The following is a 14,860-nucleotide window of genomic DNA, read 5'->3' as shown; positions in this document are numbered from 1 at the left end:
AATAGATCTTCTCTTTTCAAACAAGCCAAATTCTACTTACCAAAACAATTTAATTGACACAGTGATACTCCTTGTTTACATGGAATATAAACCATTCTTATTATAAGCCCTTGATACTGCCTGCTTTTCTCCTTGATCAATTGAGGACTTTCAAATAGTGCATCTAATTTGCACAGCTGGGCACCTAAGGATTTCATGATGTTCCAAATGTAATCCCTCCCTGACAAGGGAGACGTAGGGAGTTCTGTATCAGGGTATCAAGACCATCATTTCTGGGAAGTATTGCTGATGGCTCCTCTCTCCTGCACAGGCTTGCTGTGACTGAGCTCCTAACTTCCTAACTACCACATTCTCTGTCATGTGCACTATGTCAAACTCCACATTGTGATGTAATTATCCAATCCCACATTTCCTCCAGGAGTAAGCCACTGCTGTCTGTGCCATTTTTCTCAAGATGACTGCTGCCCACAAAACTGAACTCAGACATTTGGTACCTTCTGTTGACTACCGAGTATCTTTGATAAATGCTGATTCCCACCAGTCCAGGCCACTGCCCAGCTCTTATGCTACACTTGCTGATTGTATGCTGGGTCACCCGCCTAGAAACTGCCAGTAACTTTCACATACTGCTTGCTTCACTGCCTGGCTGGGTCATCCACCCAATTCTTGCTGCCTGGACTCTTTTGCATTGCTAAATCTATACTGGCTGATATGCATCAAATCTGGATTCCATCTACCACAAACCAGACTTTGTTTTTCATCTGTAACTCTGAAAATGATTCATACCTCATTGAGTCTGAAGTATGAAATATTCTAAAAACAGATTTTTTACTAGTTTACCAAATACAATAAACTTATTTATAATCATAAAATATAGAAAACTAATACTTTCATTTACCAATGTAGCCCCTCATCTTCTGTGCTAATGTTCACAGGATAAATAGTGTCTTATTTTCTAAAGGCACCAACTTAGTAATCTTGAGGGTTTTTTTCTCTCTCATCCAACCCTTATTCAAATTAGGAATCAAATTTTTAAATTTTATTTTATACTAGGTTTCTTCTTTGCTGTTCATAGCAACCTGTCTCCTGTTTAATGACATTATAATTCTTAACATATTTTGACTGGAATTTTTTTTCAGACATTTACATTACTAATGGAAGAGTCCTTCTTAAATATAGTAACCTTATCATTTTCTTGTTTAAAAAAGAGAAGATTTCAAATGGCTGTTGGAACTAACTAAAATTTATTTCCCTGTATTTTCAAGACTCTCTATTAACTGTTTTTTATATCTGTTAACTTATCACCTTTGTTTTCATCATCAAATTTGTACAGTTTATTAGTTTTTCACTTTATAGTTTTAAGCATATGGTTTTCAACTCATAAAATATATCGTAAAATAAAGGCATGAAAACATTCCTGTTAAGACATCGGTAAGTTACTTGTATCTAGATCAAGTCTTAATACTAGCCTAGGTTCAGATCCATTGAAAACACTACATGGGAAGGAAAACCAAACCAATTAGCTTGCTAGCTACTTATTTTGGACTCCAAGTTTATAACATAGATTTTGTTTTCCACTGTTGTTGTAGATGCAAAATATAAAAATCACTTGCTTCAAGATAAAGTTCAAAACTATCCTCAAATTATTCTTTCTTTAGAAAGTAAATCAGTTCTGGCCGGGCGCTGTGTCTCACACCTGTAATCCCAGCACTTTGGGAGGCCAAGGCGGATGGATCACGAGATCAGGAGATCGAGACCGTTCTGGCTAACATGGTGAAACCTCGTCTCCAAAATAAAATAAATTAAATAAATTAAAAAATACAAAAAAATTAGCCGAGCGTGGTGGTGGGTGCCTGTAGTCCCAGCTACTCGGGAGGCTGAGGCAGGAGAATTCCGTGAACCCGGAAGTGGAGCTTGCAGTGAGCCAAGATTGTGCCACTGCACTCCAGCCTGGGCATCAGAGCGAGGCTCCATCCCAAACAAAGAAAAAAAAAAAAAAAAGAGAGTAAATCAGTTCTGTGACTAAATGGTTCTGCTTTCACAAAAAAAGTTAAAAGACAATATTATAACTGTCAATTAAATATTTTTTAATCATTTGTAAGGTTGCTTATTACAATCTTTAGGGCATAACTAGATGTGTGAGAAAAACTGTTACCTCTTAATTTCGGAGTTGACTTATATACATAAAGATGCTAAGTGAGAATTAAGGTCCGTGATTATGCAGGGACTCAAGTTAAAAAGAAATAACCATCTGCTGGAGTCATTAGGGGATGTGTCACATTCTTATAAAAAGTAGAACTTAAAATATGGGTAGATTCAGGAAAAGTAGTTTAGTAAAGGCACAGAAACTGAGAAAAATAGGTCGTGGTAGACATGAGATAGTCATAGTTGAAAACTATATAGTGGGCAAGTCTAACAAAAAACAGTGTGTATTGAGAAGTGGGAAGGATAGATATTGAAATGTATATTTGAGCTGGCTCACAAGAAATATTGAAATTAGAAATTTGGTTTTATCAGAATAAACAGACAACCTACAGAATGGGAAGAAACTTTTTTGCAAACTATGCATCTGACAAAGATCCAATATCCAGTATCTATAAGGAACTTAAGTAAATTTACAAGAAAAAAAACCAAACAACCCATTATGGGCAGATGACATGAACAGACACTTTTCAAAAGTACACATACATGCGGCCAATAAGCATATGAAAAAAAGCTCAACATCACTGATCATTAGAGAAATGCAAATCAAAACCACAATGAGATACCATCTCACACCAGTCAGGATGGCTCCATGCCTATAATCCCAGTACTTTGGGAGGCTGAGGAAGGCAGATCACTTGAAGTCAGGAGTTCAAGACCAGCCCGGCCAACATGGTGAAACCCCATCTCTACTAAAGCTGAGCGTGGCGGCACATGTCTGTATTCCTAGCTCCTCAGGAAACTGTGGCAAGAGAATTGTTTGAACCCAGGAGGTGGAGGTTGCAGTGAGTCGAGATCTTGCCGCTACACTCCAGCCTGGGTGACAGAATGAGACTCTATCTCTAAATAAACAAATAAATAAAAATAAAAGTCAAAAAATAACAGATGCAGGAGAGGTTGTGGAGGAAAAGGAATGCTTATATACTATTGGTTGGAATGTAAATTAGTTCAACCACTGGGGAAGACAGTGTGGCAATTCCTCGAGGACCTAAAAACAGAACTGCCATTCGACCCAGAAATCCCATTATTATATATATATACCCAAAGGAATGTACATCATTTTATTACGAAGACACATACATGCATACAATCATTGCAGCACTCTTCAAAATAGCAAAGATATGGAATTGACCTAAATGTCTATTAACAGTAGACTGGATATAGAAAATATAGTACATATATACCTTGGAATACTATGCAGCCATGAACAAGAGTGAGATCATATCCTTTGCAGGAACATGGATGTAGCTAGGAACAGATATGGAAACTAATATGGAAACAGAAAACCAAAAAACACATGTTCTCACTTATAAGCAGGAGCTAAAAGATGAGAACACATGTCATTCTCCATAGAGGGGAATGACAGATACTGGGGCCTACTGGAGGGTGGAGAGTGGGAAGAGGGTGATGGCTTTAAGGACCACAGTTATATCAAGAGGTCAAAACATGACCATATGTCTGACTTAATTGATAGATAATATTTTACCATCTTTAAAAATATAATTAGTTTCTAGGAGCTTATATACATGAGTAATCTTTCTCATATATCTTGAATTTTTAGGTATACAATGAAATTTTATTAATAAACAAATGATAGTTACTGAAACTGTCTGAATTTAATTTTGATTGCCTTATGAAAGGACATTGATTTTTATCTCAGTAGCATTAGTTGGAGAAGAGAATGATAAAATGAAATAAGGCATGAATAATTCTACAAAAAAAAAAGATATACAGTAGATAGCTTAGGCCAATTATAACTAAGTATTAGAAATAATGAACACTTAATTTCAGTCAAAAAACACATATTCTGGCCGGGTACAGTGGCTCATGCCTGTAATCCCAGCACTTTGGGAGACAGAGATGGGTGAATCACTTGAGGTCAGAAGTTTGAGACCAGCCTGGTCAACATGGTGAAACCTCGTCTCTACTAAAAAAACAAAAATTAGCCAGGTGTGGTGGTGTGCTCCTGTAGTCCCAGCTACTTGGGAGGCTGAGGCAGGAGAATCGCTTGAACCCAGGAGGTGGAGGTTGCAGTGAGCTGAGATTGTGCCACTACATTCCAGCCTGGGCAATAAATAGAGTGAGACTCCGTTTCAAAATGAAGAATAATAAAAATAAAATAAAAACTAAAATAAAAACTAGTATTCTTTTCAATGCATTAAAATTCTTTGCCTTAAAAGTACTTAACTCTTTAACAGTATAATTCAGAATCTCTATCTCAAAAGAGAAAATTGGGCTCAGATGAAAATATGCCTTCACAAACACACACACACACACTCACCCAGAGACACACACACACACACACACATTGATAGAGTGAGGTGGTGCTGAGGATAAGGCTATGTCTGAATTTGTTAATGCTCTTGCTATTCCAGTCTAATTGTGGGAGTGGCTGAAGAAGAGTCCAATTACAAACATAACCAAGATTTTTTATCCGTAACACTCCTGCTTTCCTTAATTTGTTTTATTGAGGAACAGAATACCTCTTTCATACCTTGAAATAGGGATGACATTTGAATTTCAAATTCAAATAGGTATTTCATACAAATTGAAATATGTATGAAATACCTATTAAAATACCAACTGAATGCCTCTTTTATACTATTTTGGAGTAATATAGAAAATTGTCAGTAACTATGCAGCACCATTGTTCTAGAATTGGGGTAGAGTTTGAAGGAGAATAAAATTCTCTTTGTGCACTAGTGTATTACTGTTGTACTACCAGAAAAAGAAAAAAAAAAAAATGAGAGTGAAGAATATGAGACTATCAAAACTTTTTGACACATAATTGAAATTATTTCCCACAAAATTGTATTTATCCAAAAAATAAAGTCGAAAAGCAAAAACTGTGACTAGAACATTTTTTCTTTGGACATATAAGTAATCTAGTATGTAAATAGTTTCAATTCTCAATTCCAATCAAATTTCTCATATTTATTCATTAATAGGTCTGAGGGAAATATACAAATTACAGAAGTTTAAGAAAAACACAGATAAAAATCCAGAAAGCTTATTTAATAAAATAATAGAAGAAAACTGCTCAAACCCAAGGAAAAACACAAATATTCAGGCAGAGGAAGGCCAAACAAGACTACACCAAGCCATGGTATAGTCAAACAGTAAACAATCAAAGACAAAGGATCTTGAAAGCAGCAAGAGAAAAGCATACAAAATATGCTTGAAGGACTTGAAGAAGGCACCAATAAATGGAAAGCTTATCCTCACTAGTAAGGTAGAAAAATTATTGTTGTTGAATGTCTATGATATCCAAAATGATCTACAGATTCAAAACAATTCCTATCAAAATCCCAAGGACATTTTTCACAAAAATAGAAAAAAAAATTTAAAAGATATTAAAATGTATATGAAACTACAAAAGATCCAAATAACCAAAGCAATCTCGAGGAAAACAAATATACTTCAAAATATACTACAAAGCTATAGTAATCACAACAGCATGATACTAGCATAAAAACAGGCACACAGTCCAATGGAATAAAATGGTGAGCACAGAAATAAATTCTTGCATTTACAGTTAATAGATTTTCAGCAAAGTTTCTAAGAACAGATAATAGGGAAAGGGCAGTCTCTTCAATAAATAGTGTTAGGAAAACCGGATATCTATATGCAGAAGAATGAAATTAGAGCTTCATCTCACACTATATTAAAAAATCAACTTAAAATAGATGAAAGACTTAATTGTAGGACCTAAACCCATAAAATGACTAAAAGAAACCATAGAGGAAACCTCTATGACGTTGTTCTGGGCAAGATTTTTTTAGATATGACCCCAAAAGCACAAGTAACAAAAGTAAAAATAAACAAATGGAATTACATCAAACAAAAAAGCTTCTATACAGCAATGGAAGCAACAGAGTGAAGAGACAACATAGGAAATGGGAGAAAAAATTGCAAACTATACATCTGATAAGAGGTAATAGCTAAAGAACATATCAAATTCAAGTAACTCAATAGTAAGAAAACAAATAACTCACCTAAAAAATGAGCAAAAGGCCTGAATAAACATTTATCAAAAGAAAACATAAATGACCAATAGGCTTATAAAAATACTCAACATCGCTAATCATCAGGGAAATGCATGTCAAAACCATAATGAGATATCACATCATACCTGTTAGAATGGCTGTTATCAAAAGGACAAATGGTAACAAGTGTTGGCAGGGATGTGGAGAAGGGGGAACCCTCATATACAAGGGTGGAAATATAATTAGTATAGCCACTATGGAAAACAACATGCAGATTCTTCAAAAAATTAAAAATGGGACTACCATATGATCTAGCAATCCTACTACTGAGTATATATCCAAAGGAAATGAATTCAACTTATCAAGGAGATATCTGTACTTCCTTGCTCATTTAAGCATTATTTACAATATTTAAGATATAGAATCAGCCTGAGTGTCTATCAGTGGATACATGAGTAAAGAAAATGAGATACATATACACAATGAAATATTATTCAGACTTCAAAAAGAAGAAAATCCTGTAATTTGTGACAACATGGATGACCTAGAGGACATTATGTTAATTGAAATAAGCAAGGCAGAGCAAAATAAATACATAATCTCACCTTTTTGTGGAGTCTAAAAAATTAAACTCAAAGCAGCAGAGAGTAAAATGGTAGTTCCCAGAGGTTGAGAGTGAGGAGGTTGGAGAGATTTTGGTTAAAATACACAAAATTTCATGTTGATTGGAAGAATAAGTTGAAGAAACCTATAGTAGATTCTAGTAGTAACAATGTATCATATTCTTGAAAATTACTAAAAGAGTGGATTTTAAGTGTTTTCACCAAAAAATGGTAAGTATCTGGGATAATTAATTCCTATGTCATTTTGCTGTATCTAAACATTTCATGATTTACACATATTTCAAAACATCATGTTGTACATGAAAAATATATATTGTTTTTGTCAATAAAAAAGTAAAAATAAAAATAATTCTGAGGGAGAACCAGAAATAACAACAAAAAAGGCAGTAAAGAGATTTTCTTCAAAAACACAGTTCAGTTAATATGTGTACATACATAAATATTATACATTACTTCATATACAGGATATAATTCTATCCATAAGAACACACACTAATAAATATATACACACACACATAGCCTTTCTGATTCTCTCTCCATATGTGACACTGCTCAAGCCTTTGTTAAATTTCAATATTATTTTATTCTGTTTGGGGTTATGTCAGTTGAGATAGCCATCAGCGACTTTTGAATATTATTTTGAGCAGCAGTGAGTAACGATTTGTTTTTCTATTTGAGAAAAAAGTGAAATAGCTGAATTTGAGCTGGTTAAATTCATTTAGACTTGTAAAGAACTTTTTAATTCATATTGTTCTTTAGCCTGAAACTTGGAAATGCTATATTTTCAGGGTGTGAAGAAAGGAACCAACCACTCAGAGAACCTTTTGAAGTAACTGGCCTCTTGTTAAGCCTATGGTTTCAAAATTAAAAGAACACTATCATTTATACTAATTAAAGAGAATAATACATACTAAAAATGTAAAAGAAAAAATGAGAAAAATCTGGATGGAACTCAATTGTCGTCACTTTATCTTTTCTTAACAGTCTTGAAATAAAATATTTGGGTCACAGTCAAGCAGCGCTTCATAGGAACTTATGAAAAACAGAGTTCATTGGTTCACATAAACTTTGAAGGTTTTTAAAAAGTAAACTTATTCTACTGCTTTCAATCATTTTGCTTTACAGTGGCCATCAGGTCTTATGATGAAAACAATGCCCTGTTATTTTGAAGAAGTATCCAAATTTTATCTTTGGAAGATAAACACTTTAACAGAAGATCCAAAAAAGTCAATAACACCTTAACACTCTTTGATTCCTTTATTATTCTCAATTGTGTCCTCTAATTTTTGTTTATGTGTTTGCTAAAATTATTTACACACAAAATAAATTTAGTTGTACGTAGGATGAGATAGTCACAAGTAAAAGATCAGGTGAGAGTACTGCATCAAGATTGTTTAAAAGATGATTATCTTCAGAATTGTGCACCTAATCTTGTGTAGCATAGTGGATTTATTTTTATTTAGCAGCAATCCCAGGCTGAATCTGTTATTCAGTCTCAATTGATCAAAACCTAGAAGTGCTATCAGTAACATTGCTGTGTTTTCCCAAATAATGCAATAAATAAATAATATAGGTATAATAATGAAAGCTACCTGAGGCCAACCCAATGCCACATTCCTTATAAAATGATTTGTTTTTGCTAATATCTGTATTTTCAGATATCTGAACATTTCATATGAGCAAATATTATGCTTGGTTGAGATTGTAGAAAGGTCTTGTGCTGTTTCTCCATTATTCTATTTACACCACAATTTTCAAACCCAAGTTTGGCAGGATTTGGCAGGGTAAATAATCCATAAATAGAGTTATATGGCTATCTTAGTCTCACTGTTACAAACTGCAACATGTGCTATAATAAGGGAGGCTGTTATAAGTGGTTCTAGGTGGGATGGGAAAGACTTAAGAAGAGGCAAGGAGGCCAGACACTGGCTCATGCCTGTAATTCCAGCACTTTGGGAGGTTGAGGCAGGTGGATCATGAGGTCAGGAGTTTAAGACCAGCATAGCCAAGATGGTGAAACCCCATCTCTACTTAAAATGCAAAAATTAGCCAGACCTGTGGCAGGCACCTGTAATCCCAGCTACCCAGGAGGCTGAGGCAGAGAACTGCTTGAACCCAGGAGGCGGAGGTTGCAGTGAGCCAAGATCACATCACTGTACTCCAGCCTAGATGACAGAGCAAGACTCTGTTCTAAAAGAAAGAAAGAAAAGAAAGAAAAGAAAGAAAGAAAGAAAGAAAAAGAAAGAAGAAAGAAAGAAGGCTAAGGAAGGAAGGAAGGGAAGGAAGGAAGGAAGGAAGGAAGGAAGGAAGGAAGGAAGGAAGGAAGGAAGAAGGAAGGAAGGAAAGAAAGAAAAGAAAGAAAAGAAAGAAAGAAAAAAAGAAAGAAAAGAAGAAGAAAAGAAGAAAGAAAGAAAAATGAGGCAAGGCGATTAAGTTCACTAACTCTGTGGGCTATTTTAGCTCTGTCCCATTCTGAAGCTTCTGGTGTGTGTTGTATGTGTGTGTAAAGAATGGTTAAGTCTTGGTTCAAGATTTTTCTAAATGGCTATTTTATTTCAACTCTACTGCATCTTAAAACTTTAGTGATTAGTAATCTATCATATTTGGAATATTTTACCAGTACCACATTGTGAAATACAAATTTCGATGTTATTTATACATATGCTTACCTTCACATCTTTGACATTCATCCTTGTTCCCTCTTTCCCAACAAATATATCATCAATGTCCACAAGGATGTACCTGTCCAAGGACAATGTCAGCCTCTTCCCTGACAAGAAGGAGATGGCATCTATGAAGATGAGCTTGTGCAGCCAAAAGTTCAAGTTGTTGCCAAAAAGTACTCGCTGAATTCCATCATGAAGTCCCAGATCCTGAATCACCGTTGCAAAGAGTTTTTTGCTAGACAAGGATGAAAGGGATTTTTCTGTCTGTAATTCAGTTAAAAGTACAGGCTGGTAGGTTGAATGATTATATTGGAAAATAGTCCAGTCTTCCCCAGGAAGAGGGCCTGTCTCAACCTTGGGGGCTTTGGTAATATGTAGCAAAGGAGATTGAGGGTTGACAAAACAGTCCTTTAGAGCTAGATTATTGAAAAGGTTTAACGGAAAGCCTTTTAATTGTGTACTTGGTAAGCTGTTCTCATTGGCTTTATGAAAACCGATTATACTAACACTGTATTCCACACAGTATTTTTCCAAAAGCTCTCGATTCCATGAGTCCATGCTGACGTACTTCAGAATATTTTCATAAATAACTAAAGTATATTTCCCTTTGCCATTATCTGTAAGAGGAGGTATATCTCCCTTTCCAGGGGCAATGACCATGTGGTACTGAAATCGGCTGGACTCCAAAATAGCTATGATATCTTGACCAAGTTGAGAGTATTGGCTCTCCACAAAGAGAAGGACAGTAGGGTCAGTTTTGGATGTATCAATAGGTTTCACTGTTTTCAGCTCCATTGACCGATATGGTAGAATTTTGATGTCAGCGCATTCTGCTTCTGCAGTGGTTTCGATAAGTGTCATTTCCTGTTTGTAGCCAGAGTAGAGAAAATAGGCAGAAATGACAATGCTCACCAAGCAAAAGGTAGCTAAGAGAACAATCAATGTTCGAAAACTTCTCCGAAGTTTCACAATAAGATTCATTTTTTAAGATAATGTTTTGGAAGCTTTTCCCCAATTTCTTTTCCTAAAGTGCCATAGTGAATAAAGTATGAGATGTTGCAAATATGACTTCCCCAGAGTTCATGTAACCATTGCAAATCATGTAAAATGTTTGAAGGGAGCACAACTGAGTTAAAGCTGGAAGGCAATAGACGGGGAGGACATAAGTTGAGGAGATTTTGAATATGTCCAATATCAAGAATTGCTGCAGAATCCTCTAAGCATAATCTGAAAGAGAGGAGAAACGTAATAACTAAGACAAAACTAGAAATAAAAATATGTATTTGTATATAAATGCTGATGCTCAAGAAACATATATAGCAATGATAATTTTAGTGTTTTAATATGATAAAATATTAATAACCTGATGTTTACAGTCAACTTAACTACCAGAGTACGGTAGATTTTTTGATAACTTCCAGAACACAGAATCCAATTTTATTTTTGCCTACACATCCATATGTATATAGGAACATGTATTGAGATCATTTTCTAACTAATCATACCAAAAAGGAAAAGAAGAAAGAAAGTAAGCCTTAACCAAGAATGTCAGTTACCATAAAACTGTTCTGCAAAACTGATAACCATTATATACATATAAAATTAGGAAATAAGGAATCAGGGACTTAGAGCAATTAAACATGCTCTTAGGTATCTGCTTGAGTCTCTGGAATTCCCAGCTGACTGAATAAATCTGTCTTAAGTTTAGGGTAGTTACAAGTTTTTCTCTTTAATAATATATCCTTTATCTGGACTGACAGGGAGCCACTTGACCCTCTTCAGCATTACAGCCCAGATACATAGGATTGCTCCTTCTTCATGCAGAAGCAGGCATTCTCATATCTCGCTAATGAAACAGAGGACAGAAAGCTTAGGCGAAAAGAACATTGGCATGTTAGTCTCAAAGCATATTTCCTAATTTTGCCTACTCCTGTAATAAGAATTAAAACTCTTACCCATTGTCAATTTTTATCCAAGAATCAGATGTTCTATTTCTTTATCACTTCCTTTAGTTCAAAAAAAAAAATGAATGTAGAATGCATTTGTATTCCTTCGTTCTTGTATTGCTCTAAAGAAACACCTGAGACTGGAAAATTTATAAAGAAAAAATGTTTAATTGGCTCATGGTTTTGCAGGTTGTACAGGTAGCATAGCAGCTTCTGCTTCTGGGGAGATATAAGGAAGCTTCCAATCGTAGTAGAAGGCAAGAGGGAGCCAGGTGTCTCACATGGTGGAAGCAGGAGCAAAAGAGACAGTGTGAGCTCAGAAGACAGGAAGATGAGGATATGTTTGGAACTTTGTAGAGACTGGTTTTAAATGGTAGTGACCAAAATGTTGATAGTGATATGGACAACGAAATACAAGCTGAGGAGGTCTCAGATGGAAATGAGGAACTTATTGGGGGCTAGAGAAAAGGTCATTTTTTGTTATGCCTTAGCAAGCAATTACACTATATTGTGCCCCTGCCCTGTGGATCTGTGGAACTTGAACTTGAATGTGGTGATTTAGGGTATCTGGTGGAAGAAATTTCTAGCAGCAAAGCATTCAAGAAGTAGTGGGTGGATCAAAAGGTCAGGAGTTCAAGATCAGCCTGGCCGGGATGGTGAAACCCTGTCTGTACTAAAAATACAAAAAAACAGTTAGCTAGACATGGTGGTAGGAGCCTGTAATCCCAACTACTTGGGAGGCTGAGACAGAGAACTGCTTGAACCCAGGAGGTGGAAGATTAAGTGAGCTGAGATTGTGCCACTGCACTCCAGCCTGGATGACAGAGCGAAACTGCGTCCCCTCCACCACCACCCCACCCCCAAAAAAGTGGCCTAGCTGCTTCTAACAATCTATACTGGGATACACAAGCAAAGAAATGACCTCAAGTCAGAACTGATATTTAAAGGAGAAGCAGAACTGTGAGGCAATTAAAACTCTTCTTTATAAATTACCCATTTGCAGCTATATAGCCATTTGAGAATGAACTAACACAGCATCAAAAAAAATTTCCCGTGGCCAGTTGTGGTGGCTCACGCCTGTAATCCCACTACTTTGGGAAGCCAAGGCGGGCGGATTACAAGGTCAAGAGATCCATATCATCCTGGCCAATATGGTGAAACTCCGTCTCTACTAAAAAAGTACAAAAATTAGCTGGGCTTGGTGGCACACACCTGTAGTCCCAGCTACTTGAGAGGCCAAGGCAGGAGAAATGCTTGAACCCAGGAGGGGGAGGTTGCAGTGAGATGAGATCACACAACTCACAACTGCATGCCAGCCTGGCCAGTCTGGGCAATGAGAGTGAAACTCTGTCTCAAAAAAAAAAAAAAAAAAAAAAAAAAAATCCCAAACTGCTTCATCACAAATGGACATACTTTTCCATTATTATTAGATGTTTTTCTTTGTATAGATGATTCTGACTTTTATGAATTACTTTCTATACAAGCTTACTTCATTTGTCTCTAAACTGTCAGAGTACTTAAATAATTTTCAATTTCCTAGTTTGCCAAACTTTCCCTAGGATAACTATTTTGGGTGAAAATAGTTCATGTTATCAATGTGTGATATATATATCTTATATATCAGACATATATATATGTCTGATGTAATATGTCTGATATAATAAATATCTTAGATATATATATATATCTAAGTTTAGGGTATATATATATATATCTAAGATATTTATTATATCAGACATATTACATCAGACATAATTAAATTAGCATGTGTTTCAATGAGCATTATGTTCTATCACACTGGATATTTAATGGATTTATTTTTTTTAATTGGGGATCTGAGTGATTAGTGGTTATTAATGACTTAAAACTTTTTAAATAATTAAACATTACAATATTATGTCACTACTTTTCATTTTCCATTTCTATGTTCTAAAATAATTAATCTCATTAGTAATTTAGATTTTAAAAATCTGCATAATGTTGAAATGGTTGTTTTTGTCAGAATATAACTTTTAAACTTTTTCAAAAAATTAAAAATTTATGTCAAATATTTTAAATATTTTAACATTTCAGATTCCAAATATATAAATGTACCTTAGCTTTTCACTGTGAAACATATTGTACCAGTTTGCAAAGTCTCCCCAGTGACTTCACATTGACTTTAAAAACAAATGAATCCCACCTGTTGGGGAATTGCTAACACTCTATTTGCAAATTTTATTTGTTTTATTTATTTATTTATTTTGAGACGGAGTCTTGATCTGTCACCCAGACTGGAGTGCAGTGGCCTGATCTCGGCTCACTGCAGCCTCTGCTTCCCAAGTTCAAGTGATTCTCCTGCCTCAGCCTCCTAGAAGCTGGGATTACAGGCATACACGTTCAAGTCTTGCTGATTTTTGTATTTTTAGTAGAGATGGGGTTTCATCATGTTGGCCAGACTGACCTCAAACGCCTGACCTCAGGTGATCCGTCCGCCTCAGCCTCCCAAAATGCTGGGATTACGGGTGTGAGCGACTACACCCAGCCAAATGAAATTCTTTAATTGTCTGCTTTCCAAAAGTCTTTGTTTCAAAACTCAGCTCCCTTTAAACAAATTGGATTGCGTTTTACTAAAAAGAAATGGAATACAGAAATGAAAAGACTTTGGTTTGGTATGAAATACGTAAAGCAATTATACTATATCCTCTACTTTCATATATGCTTGAAAATTTTCATACATAATTTTTTAAAATAAAAACTCAATTAAAATATATATGTGTGTATATATAGTGTGTAGTGTGTATGTGTGTAATAATAATGAAATTGAAAGATATTTGGAACTTGTCAAAGGAGATTATTAATCTTATATCAATTCTTAGATTTATCCAAGCTCACATCTTTAATTTAAAAATCTATTTAAACAAACATAAAATCAGACCCACCCCATCCACACCACTTCCCTAAATAACCTGATAAGAGCAGATATCTACTTACATGCTTTGGAGGATTGCTTAGTATTTTAAGAATAAATTTAACCAGGAGATTCGGAGAGAAATTAAATGGATGACAAGTTAACACTTTGTTAAATCTTTACTTCTTCTCACATTAAAAATGTGATTTTTATTTTTGAATATACAAAGGAGAATATGTCAGTTTTGCATATTTAGAATATCTCCTCCTAATGCAATAGTGAAAAATAAATTTAAAAACAAAAAAACAAAAAACATATGGGGCAAGAATCTGCCAACCCAAAGAATAAATAAAATTTAAATGTGACATTTATTTAACACTAATATGTTCAGAGTTAGAAGAATGATGGATACATATTACCACCATGGAAGACATATGTGTTTTCAATGTAAGTGTTTTAACTAAAGGAGTTATCCTTCCCATTCAATTCTCCCAGTTCTCCTTCCCTAGCAAAACTGGCCAGTGGAGATGAGGAATCCTGGACCATA

At 35.1% G+C, this 14,860-nt stretch overlaps 1 long non-coding RNA gene and 1 pseudogene across 3 annotated transcripts in view; both read right to left on the bottom strand.

Annotated features, from left to right (window-relative positions):
• Positions 1-1,719, bottom strand: part of LOC103884579 — a 42,079-nt gene extending 40,360 nt beyond the window's left edge. Inside the window, exon 1 of the long non-coding RNA XR_647211.4 lies at positions 41-1,719. This is a non-coding gene — a long non-coding RNA (uncharacterized LOC103884579). The remainder of the gene's footprint in view (positions 1-40) is intronic.
• A 7,474-nt stretch (positions 1,720-9,193) lies between these two features.
• The window catches only part of LOC110743320, a 41,865-nt pseudogene continuing 36,198 nt past the window's right edge, over positions 9,194-14,860 (bottom strand). For both annotated transcript variants that reach the window (XR_004182703.1, XR_002522161.2), the window contains one exon: positions 9,194-10,704. The product of XR_004182703.1 is annotated as a bifunctional heparan sulfate N-deacetylase/N-sulfotransferase 4 pseudogene, transcript variant X2 (transcript). The remainder of the gene's footprint in view (positions 10,705-14,860) is intronic.

Source organism: Papio anubis, chromosome 3, assembly GCF_008728515.1.
Source record: "Papio anubis isolate 15944 chromosome 3, Panubis1.0, whole genome shotgun sequence".
In the NCBI taxonomy this organism is placed as follows: Eukaryota; Metazoa; Chordata; class Mammalia; order Primates; family Cercopithecidae; genus Papio; species Papio anubis.
This window is presented reverse-complemented; position numbering and strand designations above follow the sequence as displayed.